Source organism: Uranotaenia lowii, chromosome 3 (genome assembly GCF_029784155.1).
Source record: "Uranotaenia lowii strain MFRU-FL chromosome 3, ASM2978415v1, whole genome shotgun sequence".
In the NCBI taxonomy this organism is placed as follows: Eukaryota; Metazoa; Arthropoda; class Insecta; order Diptera; family Culicidae; genus Uranotaenia; species Uranotaenia lowii.
The window spans coordinates 283310057-283324550 of NC_073693.1; the positions used below are offsets into that span (position 1 = coordinate 283310057).

General features: G+C 39.0%; 1 protein-coding gene across 3 annotated transcripts in view; it reads right to left on the reverse strand.

Annotated features, from left to right (window-relative positions):
- Nucleotides 1–14494, reverse strand: part of LOC129751542 (protein tramtrack, beta isoform-like) — a 69148-nt gene that overhangs the window by 50996 nt on the left and 3658 nt on the right. The window contains exon 1 of one of the 3 annotated variants that reach the window (XM_055747097.1): nt 5703–5848. The exons of the other annotated variants lie outside the window; for them this stretch is intronic. The gene's annotated coding sequence lies outside the window, so the exon portion shown is untranslated. Of the gene's footprint in view, nt 1–5702; nt 5849–14494 lie in introns of those variants that run through there. 3 annotated transcript variants of the gene reach the window in all.

The window sequence follows — 14494 nt, forward strand, 5'->3', positions numbered from 1 at the left end:
ATGGTCATAGATTCCAAAACAATAATAAAATGGTGAAAATCCCCGTCTATCTTGAAAAAAATTCCAATTAGGAATAAGTAAATGAGTGAGTAAAACTGAAAAAATATGTCCTTGGATGACATTCGAAGTGTGGCAGCTTTCGAAAACCAGAGATAGCCTGCGAAAATGGAGAAGGAATCCCAGCCCACAATATTACTGAGCAGCTGAAAAGTACAAATAGAATACTACGAACAACTGATGAATAATTCTAACATGAAACTACTGTGGAAACAAATAAACGAAAAAGTTGAAAAGAATTTTAAGCCCAGTGACCTGGTTTTGAATATAAATGAAGAATCTGTAAGTGACCCATTAGAAGTAGCGAATTCTTTTAACGATTTTTTACATCAATTGGACGACAACTAGCTAGTCAACACCATTCAACTGGAAACATTAATGAGCATGGCACAATACAACGAATCAGACACTCCGCGTATCTTCGGTCAACGACAGTCCGAGAAATTCAAAACTGGATCCTTCTAAAGCTTCTAGAGTTGATGGCTTCCCAGTATCTGCACTTCAAATCTTTAGCCCCTATCCTCTCGGTGTCTTTCAACGATAGCGTGTGTTTAAGCCAGCATCCTGAATCCTTAAAACTTGCTGTCGCACGTCCAGTCTTCAAATCTGGCGATCCGAAACAACTCAATAGCTATCGACCGATTTTCTTTTTTGTCTGCGTTCAGTTAAGTTTATGAGAAATTTATTACTACAAGACTGCACGAATTTCTAGATGGTTAAGGCTTCCTTTTATGAGTGCAGCAACATGGATTTCGTAAAGGTGGTTTTACGAAGACAGCTGGAATAAGGAGATACCGGCTACCTTGTTCCTGGATCTTTCGAAGACCTTTGGCACAATAGATCATCGTTTGCTATTGAAAAAATTAAAATCGTACGGTATTAAGGAGTAGTCAACGATTTTATGCGAAGTTATTTGCACAATCGCCAACAAGTCGTCAAGATAATCGATACCTTAAGTTCAAAATTACTGATAACGGCTGTAGGTGTACCCCAAGTAGCAATTTAGGACCATTATTGTTTTTCATCTACGCGAATGACCTATCGATGCTTCAACTGTGTGGTATCCCTAAACTTTTTGCTGATGACATGGTGCTAGAGTATTCCACTAAAGATGTGGAAACAATAAGTGAAATTAAGAAAGACTTGCTTAACACTGCTAAAACAAAATTTACAATTTTCCGTGGAATCAAAACCAAACTTCCATCATATTCACCCTTAATTCACAAACAAAACGAAATAGAAGAAGTTTCTAACTTTAAATACTTAGGTGTTCACCTAGATAATTGTTTATCGAGGAAACCTCATATAGCATACATAATAAAAAATTGTGCTCCAATCTGCGGAATCATACGGAAGTTTTCGTACTTCATGCCTAAACATATTTTACAGAAGCTTTATCATAGTTTTGTACACAGTCGATATACATACGCTATCAGTGTCTGGGAACACACTAATGTATCTAACTTATCAACGGTGAAAGTCCAGCAAAACAGATGTATGGAAGCAATTTTTAAACTATCTTACAGGTATCCTAGCTTAGAATTGTACAAATAGAATACAATATATTGCCCTGGATAGTAAAAATCCATAATATCCACCACAATTTTAACATGCAACATTATAACACTAGGTTTATCTAGCATTTACCTATTTAATCAGTGAATGGGAAAACGGTAGAAATCTACGGTTTTGCTTAGTGAATCTTGAAAACGTAAAATTTACCTTTTTCTACGTGAAACGAATAAAGGGTACACTTCACCTTTTTGTAGGAGAATGAAAAAGGCAAAATTTACCTTTTTGCAAGGTGAATGGAAAAAAAGGTTAAATTTACCTCGAAAGATGGGTTTTACGTTTTTTTTAACTAAATATCAACATTTCTTTTTCTATTTTTGGTCATAATGATAAAGATGGCTCAAATGGATATTACACTTAACAACTTCATTGGGGAACTATAATAAGACTCACAATTGTAGGAGTTCAACCAAGTGTTCAACCAAAGGCGAACACGAAATTATTGAGACACATTCAACAGGGCATAACTTTTTTACCATTGGGTAAAAATCAACCAAATTTTGCACACTTCCTCATTGATGTGTATTGTTTACATGCTGTCAAACTCGAAGTCGTGATTTTAGATTCAACTTAAATGGAGGTGAACCAACGCGAGTCGAGAGAACGAATTCTTTCCAAACACCTGAAATTTCCCGACCTGTCGCACCGGCAGTTGGGAAAAATGTTGAACCATCTATAGTGTTGAAGCGGTTCCAAGAACGGTTGACTTGGACCACGGCAACGGAGCTGGAAGAAAACGGGACCAGAGAACAAAAAGACGGAAGGAAAGGTGAAGCGGATGGTTAAAGCAAATCCCAACGTCTCAAGCCGTGATTCGGCTAAAAAGGTCGAAATGTCGCAGAGCTACGTCCAGAATGCAAATAAAAGAGCTGGACTACATACATACAAGGTACAGAACTTCCTGAACCGCGATGAACGACAACAATCGACGGCTTAAACTTGGGCACGGAAGCTGTACGAGAAGATACTGACAAAATATGGCTGCTGTGTGATGGACGACGAAATGTATTTCAAAGCCGATTTTAAGTAAACTCCGGGGTTGGAATTTTTCACCGGCGAGGGCAAGTTCTATGTGAACGACAAATTTAAGAAGAAAGTTTCGAAGTTCGCCTCCAAATATCTCTTTTGGCAGACCATCTGCTCCTACGGTCTGAGGAGTGAGCCTTTTGTGACAAAGGGCACAGTAAATGGCGAGATATTCAAATCTGAGTGCCTAGAGGAACGCCTTTAGCCGTTTTTGCAGCAGCACGACAAAGCTCCGCTATTTTGGCCGGATTTGGCATCATGCCACTATTCTAAAAGTGTCCTGGAGTGGTATGAGGCCAATTCTGTCCATTTTATTCCAAAGGACATTAACCCTCCAAATTATCCGGAGCTGCGCCCAGTGGAGTAGTACTGGGCAATAATGGAACGGGAACTTCGGAAGAGCAAGAAGACAGTCAAAAACGAGAAGGACATGTTAAGAAAATGAAAAAAAAAACTGAGTAACTGCTACCGGATGACACTGTAAAGACTCTGATGGAGGGCATCAAGCGAAAATGCGTTCAATTGTATACTCAAGGCTCCATCGATTAACTTTTCTTTTGATTTTTGAAGTAAATGTATTTTTAAAACTGCCCTAAAATCTTGGTTTCCACGGTGTCGGTGTCGCAATAATTTCGCTTTCGACCTTTAAAAGCCGTGTATCGTAGTTTTTCCATAAAGATGGGTAGGTTTAAGATCAGATAACTAGGTTTAACTCAAAGGACGTAGACAAAATAGTTCTATAAACTCATCTACGGAGAAAAAATTACATTAAAAAGTTTTGTAGTAATTGAGTGTTTAACGTATACTTTGCGGCAAAATTGAAGAAAAGCAATAATATGACCTTTTTTACGGCCATAGAAGAAGTTCGTCTTTAGACGACTTCCTCCTATCGCTTTTCCGATAGTTCCGATAGGCGAGTTATCAAAAACTGATTCTGTTTTACCATATTTTGAGGTTAAGGTGTTAAAGTTCCAAAGTACTCCAAGAACAACTTACGTATAATTACCTCCAGACTCCCGAAGCCAAAGCAGTAGACCAGACACGCAAACATCGAAAGACGTAGGTACCAGCAATTCCGAACTCAATAGGAAACGATCTTTTCCTTGAGCTTGAGAGGAAATCTCACCGACTAGATGAAAGGAAAAAGAAGCAGCAGGCTTCTTTCTGTGAAGGAACTTTTCCCCCATCCACCACAAACGGTTCCACTACAATTTTTCTTTCTTTGGACTCATTTTGGTGTCAAGACGAACGGGACGAAACAAGTAGATTACGCGAGGGGAGAGCGTGTGATCCATCCACGATGTTCGCCTAGCCGCGAAAGGAGGAAGATCACCCCATCCATCCGTAGAATAAAGGCAAAAGCCAAAAGGAGAGAAGGGGGAAAAATCATGAGAAAATAATAATCTCATTTTGTCGAGTCGCGTTTCTTGTGCTGCTGGTTCCCAGCAGCAAATCGCTGCTACACTACACTAGCTTCTTCCGAGGGGTTGTTGTCGGTTTGGTTGGGAGGATTGTGTTTTCCTTCCCTCGCTCGGTTGCTCCATTTCACTTCAGTTCACTTCTTCTGGCGGTGATGAAGCTAGGAGTTTTTCCTGTCTGCTTTGCCCCATTTCGGAACGGAGGAGCCCCCCCTCCCCTCTCTTGCTTCCACCAATGAAAGGCAGCAGCAGTAAATCGGAACACGACCATCACTTTTGCTCTATGATCTCTTCTCAGCCAGCACTGCTGTTTGGATCGTCGGTTGAAGTTGGTACGCCATCATCCTTTCGCCCCGTGGGGCGTTACGGCCAAATGGTTGAGAAACTATCGCTTCTTATAAACTAGAGCTTGGCTCACAGACACTTCAAGCGCGCAATAGAAGAAAGGGGGAAAAAGTGGGGTTATGGAGCCGGAGCAACAGAAAAAAAGCGTGCGCGGGGAATTAGGAAGCTCGGCTTGGCTCAGCTCAGCTCGGAAGGTTGTGGTGGATAACTGTAATTCGGAAGTTTTCCTTTAGCGTTTTGCTGCTGCAAGCAGCGTAAAGCTGTTATTTTTTTTTTTTGGTTTGATTTCCTTCGCTATTCCTCACGTCGTCGCCGGCCATCGTCATGTCGAATCCCAGCCACAGGGTCTCACAGGGTCTATGAACGAACAAAATTCGGATGTAACGGTTTTCGGTGTCTCGGAAATCGGTAATTGCCCCTCCGAGCTTCGTTAGATGGGCTTTTATTATTTGGGAGGAGAGTTTGCAATCAAAGCGTGGCGCTGTGCCCTATTTCCTAAATTTCGGTATCCGGAATCCATCGAAAAAAGTTTGCTTATACCAAGTGTGGTAAATCGAATCTAGCATTGACAAATGAATTGAATTGTGGGTATCCTTATCAGAGAACGACTGATGGTCGTTGCTAAATATTTACGAAACCGAAAAAAACCTCCGAAATGCTGCAGCCAAACCGCAAACCCACGTAAAGTCAAACCACACAAAGTCCTTGAGAATAAATTCACATCTTTATGAAGACAGCAAACAGGCAAGAGGAATAAAATTCTCAGCTCAATTGAGAAGTCGCCTTAGCAGTAAGAATAGACTGGGAATGAAGGAGGACGACATCGAGAAGCGTGATGTTCATTGGAGCAGACTCAACGAAGAAGCTGACGCTAAGAAGTTTAATTTCGACTTTATTTATTTATCCTCGCGTTTTTCCTCGCATCGCCTTCAACTTGTTCAGAGTCTTCGCCTTTTTTTACGACCAAGCTCGGTTCGAATCAGGATGTTAATTTTAGAGGAGAGACATTCGTCCGAGTAGGACGAAGGAATGTTGTAAATTTTAATCCGTTCTCCACTGGCTCAGAAGAATTATGGGAAAATAAAATACCCTTTGGGTAAACAAACAACAACGGTGTGACTCGAAAACGTGTCCACCAACAGGCAAGCCTAAAAGCTGATATCCTTGAAATTTTTCCTGTTCTGTCCACTGCTCCACACTCCTTAATTGGATTGAATCCTTATGTGCAGAGTCCTCGCCGGTTTACGATTCTGCGAAAATCCCCACCCAACAAACGAAACTCACTTGACGGGTTTCAGCACATCGCCGGGACCGGTTCGGCTCCAATCGATTTCATCCAACAACAAAAAAAAGCCACACTGACGATATTCAATCCTTGTGGATGTCCTTTTTTGTCCTTGGAAGCACCTTCTCAGAAACACTAACACACTCACAGTAGGAAATAAAATGAACGTTAAATCGCCGTTCGTCCGTTCCGTTTCGTGTGCTTATTTTAGAATCGAATCCGCGTTTAGTCCCTGTTCCGAGTTGCAATACGACATAGCACAGAGCACCACACAAAGATTTTCACCAATCGATGTTTCTACGACGAAATGGCCGGCCGGATATCGCGTTTCCTCGACTTAAAACTTGGAGACCGTTCAGTCGATTCTACTTGCGCACTTCTTCTGAATCCTTCTGAATACTGAAATTCTTCCTCCGGTTCCTCTGTATTTTCACAGCAGCAGATCGCGACACAGACGAACGCGGACTCACATCATTCCGTTCCGCCGTTCCGCACTTCACTGTGGATGGGGTCTGGCGGTAGAGCGGCCGCAAGTCAACCAGGCCGAGATTGTGAAAGAATTCCTAAACACTACTCCACTCCATCGTTTCCGACCGACCTCGTCGCCAATTACGCCTCTTCCTGCGGATCGCGAGCGAGAGGAATCAAGGAACTCTCGCACACACAGATCCGTAAGAAAGCCGGAGTCAATAAGTCAGGCCGAGGAGGATCACCGATTTTTTTCCTTCTATCTACTTCTTTCAAAGCAAAGAAAGGGGATCCACACCCATACAAACAACTAGCATAGCGCAACGCGAGAGAATCGCGTCCGCGTCGTCGCGCGCGAGGCTATTCGGGAGTACGCTCAGCTCTTTTCAAGCACTCCGTGCTTGGAAAGGGATCGGCTGTTTTTTTTTGGAATCACGGCGCTGCTCCTCGCGAGTCTCGCGACGCGAGTGGAGCTTGTGTATGTGTTCAAAGAGCGGTTCGCGTTCTTACTTAGCGATGAACGCGGTTACGTCAGCAATAATCTCTGTTTCGGTGTTTCTGTCCTACCCACTAGCAATGAATGGGGAGATGTGGAGCTGGCGTTGAGGTTAGGGTGTTGGCCGCGCGGTAGAAGTCATAAAATCGGTTAGATGCGGGGAAACCGATTGTGGCCGACTGTTTGCTTCGACGATGTGTATAGGACTGGGACTGGCGTAACATTCGTAGAATTGATGGATAAAAAGCTCCAGGAATTGAATTTCTGTTCGTTCGGGCGACTAGGGGTAGTGTCCGCGACCGATGAGGACGATTTCGTCCGTGATCACGCGAGGATCGAGTGTTTTTTCGCCCCCGGGTCGTCATTAATTCCTAGATTTTTCCAGGGAATGGGCTCCTCTGGGTTAAACTGATATTTTTAGACCAAAAACAACTGGATAAAAGACGTTTTTTAGGAGTATTTGCAATTCAGCTTTTTCATCGAAATTTTGATCATAAATTTTTCAAATATGTATTGCATACAATTTCAAATGTGCGAATATAAATTGTGCTCTCGGTGAAATCCTCTTGTACATTTTTCATTTTTTCCCTAAATTCTTCGACGATGTTGAAAACTTGCAAAGAAAAGAATCTGAACTTATCACATAGTGAAGATTTTTTTTTTTTCAACTTGCGCCTTTTTCGTTTCAATCGCAGATATTTAGCTTATTTTGTTTATTTATCAAGACACAGCTTCTATAAGTTTTTGTTTGAAAGTTATTCTAGGATACTTAAAACTACATAGGTACCCAATTTAAGAAGTTTTCAGTTCATTTTCAGGTTGCCGATTAGATATTTATTTACAGATCTTTTTATGTTTTGACTTCAGATGTCTTTCGCGTAGTAAGTTTAAAGTAATAGACTGTGTCGATTTGGGGTCATTTTTGAATTTCTTAAACCCTGGAGTCTTAAAAGCTTCCTTTTGGTTCAAAACTTATCCACGATTTTTTTGCAAAATTTTTAAGTGACGTTTACATAGGTAAATTTGAACTTAAAGGTTTGTATGGGGAAATTGAATATTTTGTACTGAAAATCAACATCATTTTTGTTTATTCTATGAAACCTCATGGTTTTCGTGCTAATTTATAAATTCTTTAAGGGAAATTTTCAGCAGGAACAACTTTGTCGAAGACCATAACTTCGTATCTTATTGGGTAAGAAAGTAATATTGGCTGTTTAACAGGGATATATTTTTTGACATTGAATAACAAAAAAAAATCAATCGACATCACTGCTGGTTGCCTAGCGAGTTATTGCGTGACAACTTTTCATGCAATTCTTCACGACGCACAAGCAATGATGTCAAATGAAAAGACATATCCCTGTTAAACAGCTAATAACTTTTTTACCTAATAAGTTACGAAGTTATGGTCTTATACAAAGTTGATCAGATGAAAATTTCCCTTAGAGAATTTATAAATTTTCACAAAAACCATAAGCAGGCCACAGAAGAAACAAAAATGATGTTGATTTTTCAGTACAAAATATTCAATTTTCTCAAACAAACCTGAGAGTTCAAATTTACTCAGGTAAACATTACATAAAAATTCTGCAAAAAATCGTGAATGAGTTTAAAACCAAAACGAAACTTTTAAGACTCCAGGGATTGAGAAATTCAAAAATGACCACAAATCGACTCAGTCTATTAGAGTAAGCATTCTAGATTACTCGGATTTATACGAGCTTGTCCGTATATTCAATTAAAAAGACAAGTCCGACTCGGTCCAGATGGCCGAATTTTGTGGAAAACGGCCCGGAATTCATCCGATTTTATTTGAAGAATCAAGAAATTTTATCAAGAAGTTGAGGATACTAAGTCTCATTTTGCGGGATTCCTACATGTCCGCCTTTTTAGAACAGTCTTGGTTTTCACGTAGTTGAATATACAGATTTAGCTGATTTAAGTTCTAAAATATGTTTCGTAATAGAGTCAAACGCTAGCAAAACAGAGTGCAGAATAACTTTTCCAAAAAGGTGAATTATACAGTGGTCAGCGAGTTTTCATTTTCAGATTTACGATATTTTTTCCGGTTTTTCCGATCGAGATTTTGAAATTTTTTCGGTTTGAAAATACATATACAAATAATGATGTTTATCGGGCTTTTTTTAATAAAGAGGAAATATGTTTATCAAATTGAACGTAAAATTGCGAAAAGACATAAAATTTATTCAGATAACGGTGATATTTGTCGACATTTTTTAAGAAAATAAAGTATTAGCAGATTGGAACGTAAAGCACACATTTCACGGAGAAAAAAATGGAGATTGTGATACTTGGAAAATTTCAGGTTTAAGCTCCATGATCGATGAATTACTGATTCATAAATCAGAAATTAATTTTGAATTTGATTTTTGGATTCGAATTTTGATTTTAGTTCAAACTACTGATTGCGTCGAATCTTATACTTATGAAGTATGTATTCTGAAATTATATTTAGATTCTCGTCTATAATAGTGATGTGTTTTTAGAGCCTAAGTTCTGAGTACTAGATTTGGCATATATTGTGGCCAAATTCTGAATCTGAATTTTCAATCCGAGCTCGAAAATGTATATCTTTATCCGAACTTTAAATATAAAATATTAATCGAAATTTTGAAAACTTTTGAACTCTCAGAAGGAATTTTTAGTTTTCAAATTCTGATTTTTTTTTTTATAAATTCTTAACCAAGTATTCAAACGTGATTCCGACACTCATCAGAAGTGCCAGGTGTTCTGATAAATCAGGATTTATCCTGATTTTCGAGAGACCGTCCTGATTTTTTAAATTGTCCTGAACTTTCTTGATTTTTGAAAATGGTCAGGACAATTCAGTACATTTTAAAATGTACTGAATTGTCCTGATTTTCAAAAAATATCAAAATTGTAATTGAATTTATAGTAAAATCATCAGGATATCGAACAAATTTGTAAGAAAATAGTTTAACCGATAGTAATCTTCGATTCTGATGATATTTCAATGGTGTTTTTTCATATAAACTGCAGGCCAGGCAATACACTTCTTGCCTCTGTTGCATAAATTAAGGCGTATACAATATCAATATTTCGCCTTCATTTATGCAATTCAAGCAAAATTTGTGGTGTCCCGAAAAATCCTTTTTTAAGGGATTTTTGACAAAACCACCTGGCATCCCTGTCACTCATACACTTATGATCAGTTATTATAGAATCCCACAAAAAATTGGTATCTTTTTCCAAATTTTGTGCATTTATTAATGAACAATATGGTAGCCACCCAGTTAATATTTTTGTTTCCGGCATTCTCCCCCGCTTGGCCTTATGAATTCTAGATTCTCAAGAGATAAATATTGAGTAAATAGTAAAAAAAAATTCGAAACTAATAAGTTGCGTTCCTTGAGGTTTTGCTACTGGTCAGTAATTAGATTTAATAGGTAATTTTTTCGATAGTTTAACACAAACCAAAAAGTTTTAATTTTATAAGAATTTGAAATTCTTAAAGAAGTTATGATGCCTTTCGTAAACTTTACTCAAAACCGTCGAAAACGAGTAAATTTACGTAAAAGAATTTATTTGCAATCATTTATTCAATTTTTCTTTAAACCTTTTAAAATGAGACCTTTGTAAATCTTTCCATTGAAATAAGTTGAACTACAGGTGTGCTGTATTATTTGTTCACAAATTCATTCGATTTTTTGGTTTGACTCTTCAAAATGATTCTGCGTACATTTTAAATATTTTCGTTGAATTTCTGCTCATTTATCAAGTTTCGTTTCAAAATAACATGATTTTTCAGAAAAAAGACCAACTAATGGTGTTTTAAAAATCATTCGGTTATTTCGATCCCATTTTCAAATCTGGTTATTCCCGGTTCGCTGGCCATCGTGGATATTTTTTTTATTTAGCTTGACTTAGGCTGATGTCATGCTGAAGCTACAAGCAACGCAACACGTTCACACGTTCCAATAAGAAAGCGTTGCAACGCATTGGGATGTCATGCTGGCGCGACATGTCGCTTTGAAATTCCCTACAAATCATCACTTCTTTACATCTGATAATGCTTTGAATCGTCTCCTTTCTTTAGGGAACCGTCAAAAACTAATCAGATCATGCTCGGATTGCAAGAATGCCGAAATTTGAACCGATGAAATTCCTCGTTTTTTTGCGGGAACCAAGAATTTATGAAAATTTTCTTGTCCATTCAGATATTATTTAGTTTATTATCACAAATTTGGACGGATCTTCGAAAAATTGTGGTTAAAACCCGAAATCACTGTTTTAAAACGAGAAAAAACAATATCCCCATTGGATTTCCTACTTGTCGCGCTACAAAACACCCTGGCATTAGCTTTGTCGCGCTTTCCAATGCGCTCAGCATGACAGGTCTTCGTTTTTTCCATGGAGATCAAATGAGAGCTGGTTTGTCGGGTGAACGTTGAGTTGAAGGTTGCGTTGCTTGTCGCCTCAGTTTGACATCAGCCTTATACAATTTATATAAGCCAAGTTAAATGAAGAAAAAATCAATAAGGCCAGACTGCTTGTTAGTTAGTACCAGAACTTGAACTTTTGCAATAATATTTAAAGAATAAAAAAAAACCTATTTTCTAACTCTGGGGTTCCATTTGTTATTGTTATAGATTCAGAAAGAGTATCGGAAGATTGAGATTGTAAGGAAATGAAATGCCTGAAATGAATTTAGAAGATCTCGGAATATACCTTTATTTTCGACTAGTAATCTTTTCAATTTTGTCATTTTTTTCTCAGCGAAGCTCAGATTTACTCTGTTTTTGGATAAGAAAATTTTGCCCAGTTTAAGCCAGGTCTTTTTCAAAAACAAAAAATTGCCCAAAATCGCCCAGCTCAGTTACGTGCCGAAAAATTCTGGAACGCTTATAATAGAATTACGTTTTCGAGGTCGGCCTATGAAACTTTTGCTGCTTGGGGTTGCTGCTCAAGGTTGCCGAAAAAAAACTGCAAGGTTGCAAAAACAAAAATTCTGATGTTCTGTGATTTTACCAAAAAATTCTGTGATGGAAATAGTGTAAATTGATGGAAGTGATGGAAGTAGTGAAAAATTGAGTTTTTCTTTTTACTTTTAACTTGAGAAAAATCAATCAACATTACCAATTTTATCAAGTTTTCTCAAAACAAAGTTAAAAATTCTTAACTTATGTTGACATAATAATCATGAATTTTGAAAATACGTACAAAATTTAAAAAATCTGTGAAATCTGTGTATCATTCTAAAATTCTGTGTTCTGTAACTCAGAATTTGTGATGAAAATTTGTTCAAAATTCTTTGAAATTATAGATTTTTCTGTAATTTCGACAACCTTGTTGCTGCTACCTTCGTTTGTCTCGATTGCGTTGAAATATGGGTTAAAAATTCTAGATTTCTTTTTACCTCCTTGCCTTATAGACAGGATTAGAAGACTGGGTTTTTTTTTATGAAATTCAGAACTACTTGAATATTCACCCCAACTTTCATATAACAAAGTATAAATCTTTACTCCTGCAGACAACGTATAACGGCAGCAATGATGTCAAAAACTTGAGCTATCAGCATCGCTTTTTCGGCAAGTGATGCATATTGCTACTGGCTTTATAATCTAATATCAAGCTGCCACTAAGCAGTGATTTCAACTTCCTGGATTTGACTTTGATCTTCCAGATTTTTTTTAAGGCGTGAGAGACTTCCAGATTTTTTTTATCTTAGACACGAACCTAGACTAAATATTTAAAAAATCAGATCCTAGACTTCAACCCAGAAAAATGCACGAAGGTGTCATACCGGGAAAAAAATTTCAAGAATCAATGATAAACTAGTTAAAAGACCAAAGCTTGTCTCTGCCTCTTACAGAAGGTTTCATAAAAAAAAATCATTGATTTTTTTTCAATTGTTCATATTCTAGAACTTGACAAATAACTTAGCGAGAGTTAAAGAATATGTGTGGGATAAATTTCTGGTAACGTGATTATAGAATCCATGATGATCTGATAGAATTATGGGTTTCTTAGGAAGATACTTGGTATATCTTCATAAAGATTTTTTTTTTAATGTTATAGTGTCTTAAAAGTTTAAAGTACTTGATTTCCAGATAACAAGATGTCTCCAAAAACAAATTAATAGGTAGGACTATTAGAGCTTGTAACTGTAACTGTACAGCGATTGATCCGATTTCGACAACAGAAGAAAAAAAAACAACCAATCGTAACGCCATTCAAACGGCGTGGAACGTTGGTCAATCGACAGTCCAATTGTTTCTTTCGGTGGCAGCAGGATTGCTGCTCACACTCCGTCTATCGAGTTAGCCTCAAGCCCCGAAACAAAAGCCTTAATCAAGTTCCAAATCAAACCAACCCATTAGACATCGGGGTGGATAATCAGCTGGTTTCTCATACCGTCACCAGCGACCGAAAGTAAAGTAATGTGACCAACAACAACTCGAGAGAGACCGAGAAAAAAATATATATAAACCCATAAATAAAAATTAGAACAGCTTTGGAAAAATCCGTTCGGTTTCGGGGCAGGAGACAATACCCCCGAATGCTCTGTGTGAATCAACCGGGCAACCGAACCATAAAGAAACGTCGACTCTGGCTTTTTACCCAATCAACCGCAAGCGATCCGGTGCTGCTGCCGCCGTGCGCAATAAAGTGGCCTAACTTGGTCAATTATACAGTTAGATTAATTCGATTTTCCACTTTCAATCTGCTGCTCGTTGGCTCCAACTCCAACTGCTATTATGTCGATCATTTTTCGTCGGTTTTTTTTTGTCGGATGACGATGATCGGTATCAGCATCGGCAACAGTCGGTCAACTCTGGCACATTGGCAAATGCGTGTCCATTCAATTATGATCAAGAGAGATGCCCGGATCGATACTGTTTGGACGACGACGACACTTATTATTGGGGCGACCAATTCTATAGGACAGTGAACGTGGATTTTTTCAGACAGTTCACATCCGAACAATTGCTGCTCCCTCTACCCGCGTCCTAAATCGTGAAGTTGGTATCCGAATTCCTCAACATTGGTTCCGCGGTTCCACGGACTACTAGGATTGGGAAACCTAGAGAAGGAGAAAGGCAGGAGCAGCAGCAAAAACAACAACACTGTGACGAAATCGTTGAAGCAGAAAATAGATAATAGCCAAGCAAGCGGGGGAGCGCAACACGGACGTTCGGTGTTTGTGGCGAGGAAAGAAGCATAGAAGAACCTAGCAAGCAGTGGATAGCAATGCCGTAGCAAGTAGCTGAAGAAGTTGTTACGATGGATGGACTCGAAGTCGGACGAGCTAGCTAGACACAGGAAAAGGAGTGTATGTTTGTGTCTGTGTGTGGGAAAAGAAGAAGGAGAGAGAAAAAGGCAACCGGCAATGGAGGTCAATCACCGCTTACAGCGGAGTGTAGCTCACTCAACATGGAGTCAGTACTCCACACTCCAACAAACAACCGAGCAGCAGCAGACAATCTCGGCCAGCTCCAACTGAATTGGCCACCGCAAACCTCCTAGCCTAGCAAAGCCAAGCCATAGAGCCACTAGAAGGAGGAGGTCTCACAGGAAAAAAGGAGAAACTCCATTTCTCGGTGTGCCCCGGCCATAGACCCGACCCGCTTGCCTTTTGCCACCCTCTGAGGTCTGATGGTTGGTCGATCAGGCAACCAGCAGCAGCAACAGAAAAGCAAAAAAGGAATCGAATGGAAAGCAGAAAAACCTCCGGGAAACAAACTCGACTCGGATCGGAAAAGACGGTCGGTGATAAAGCATGCAATTTTCTATTTTTGCCTCCACTGCTTCTGCTTCTCCGATCGCTCCTCCTCCTGCTGTCGG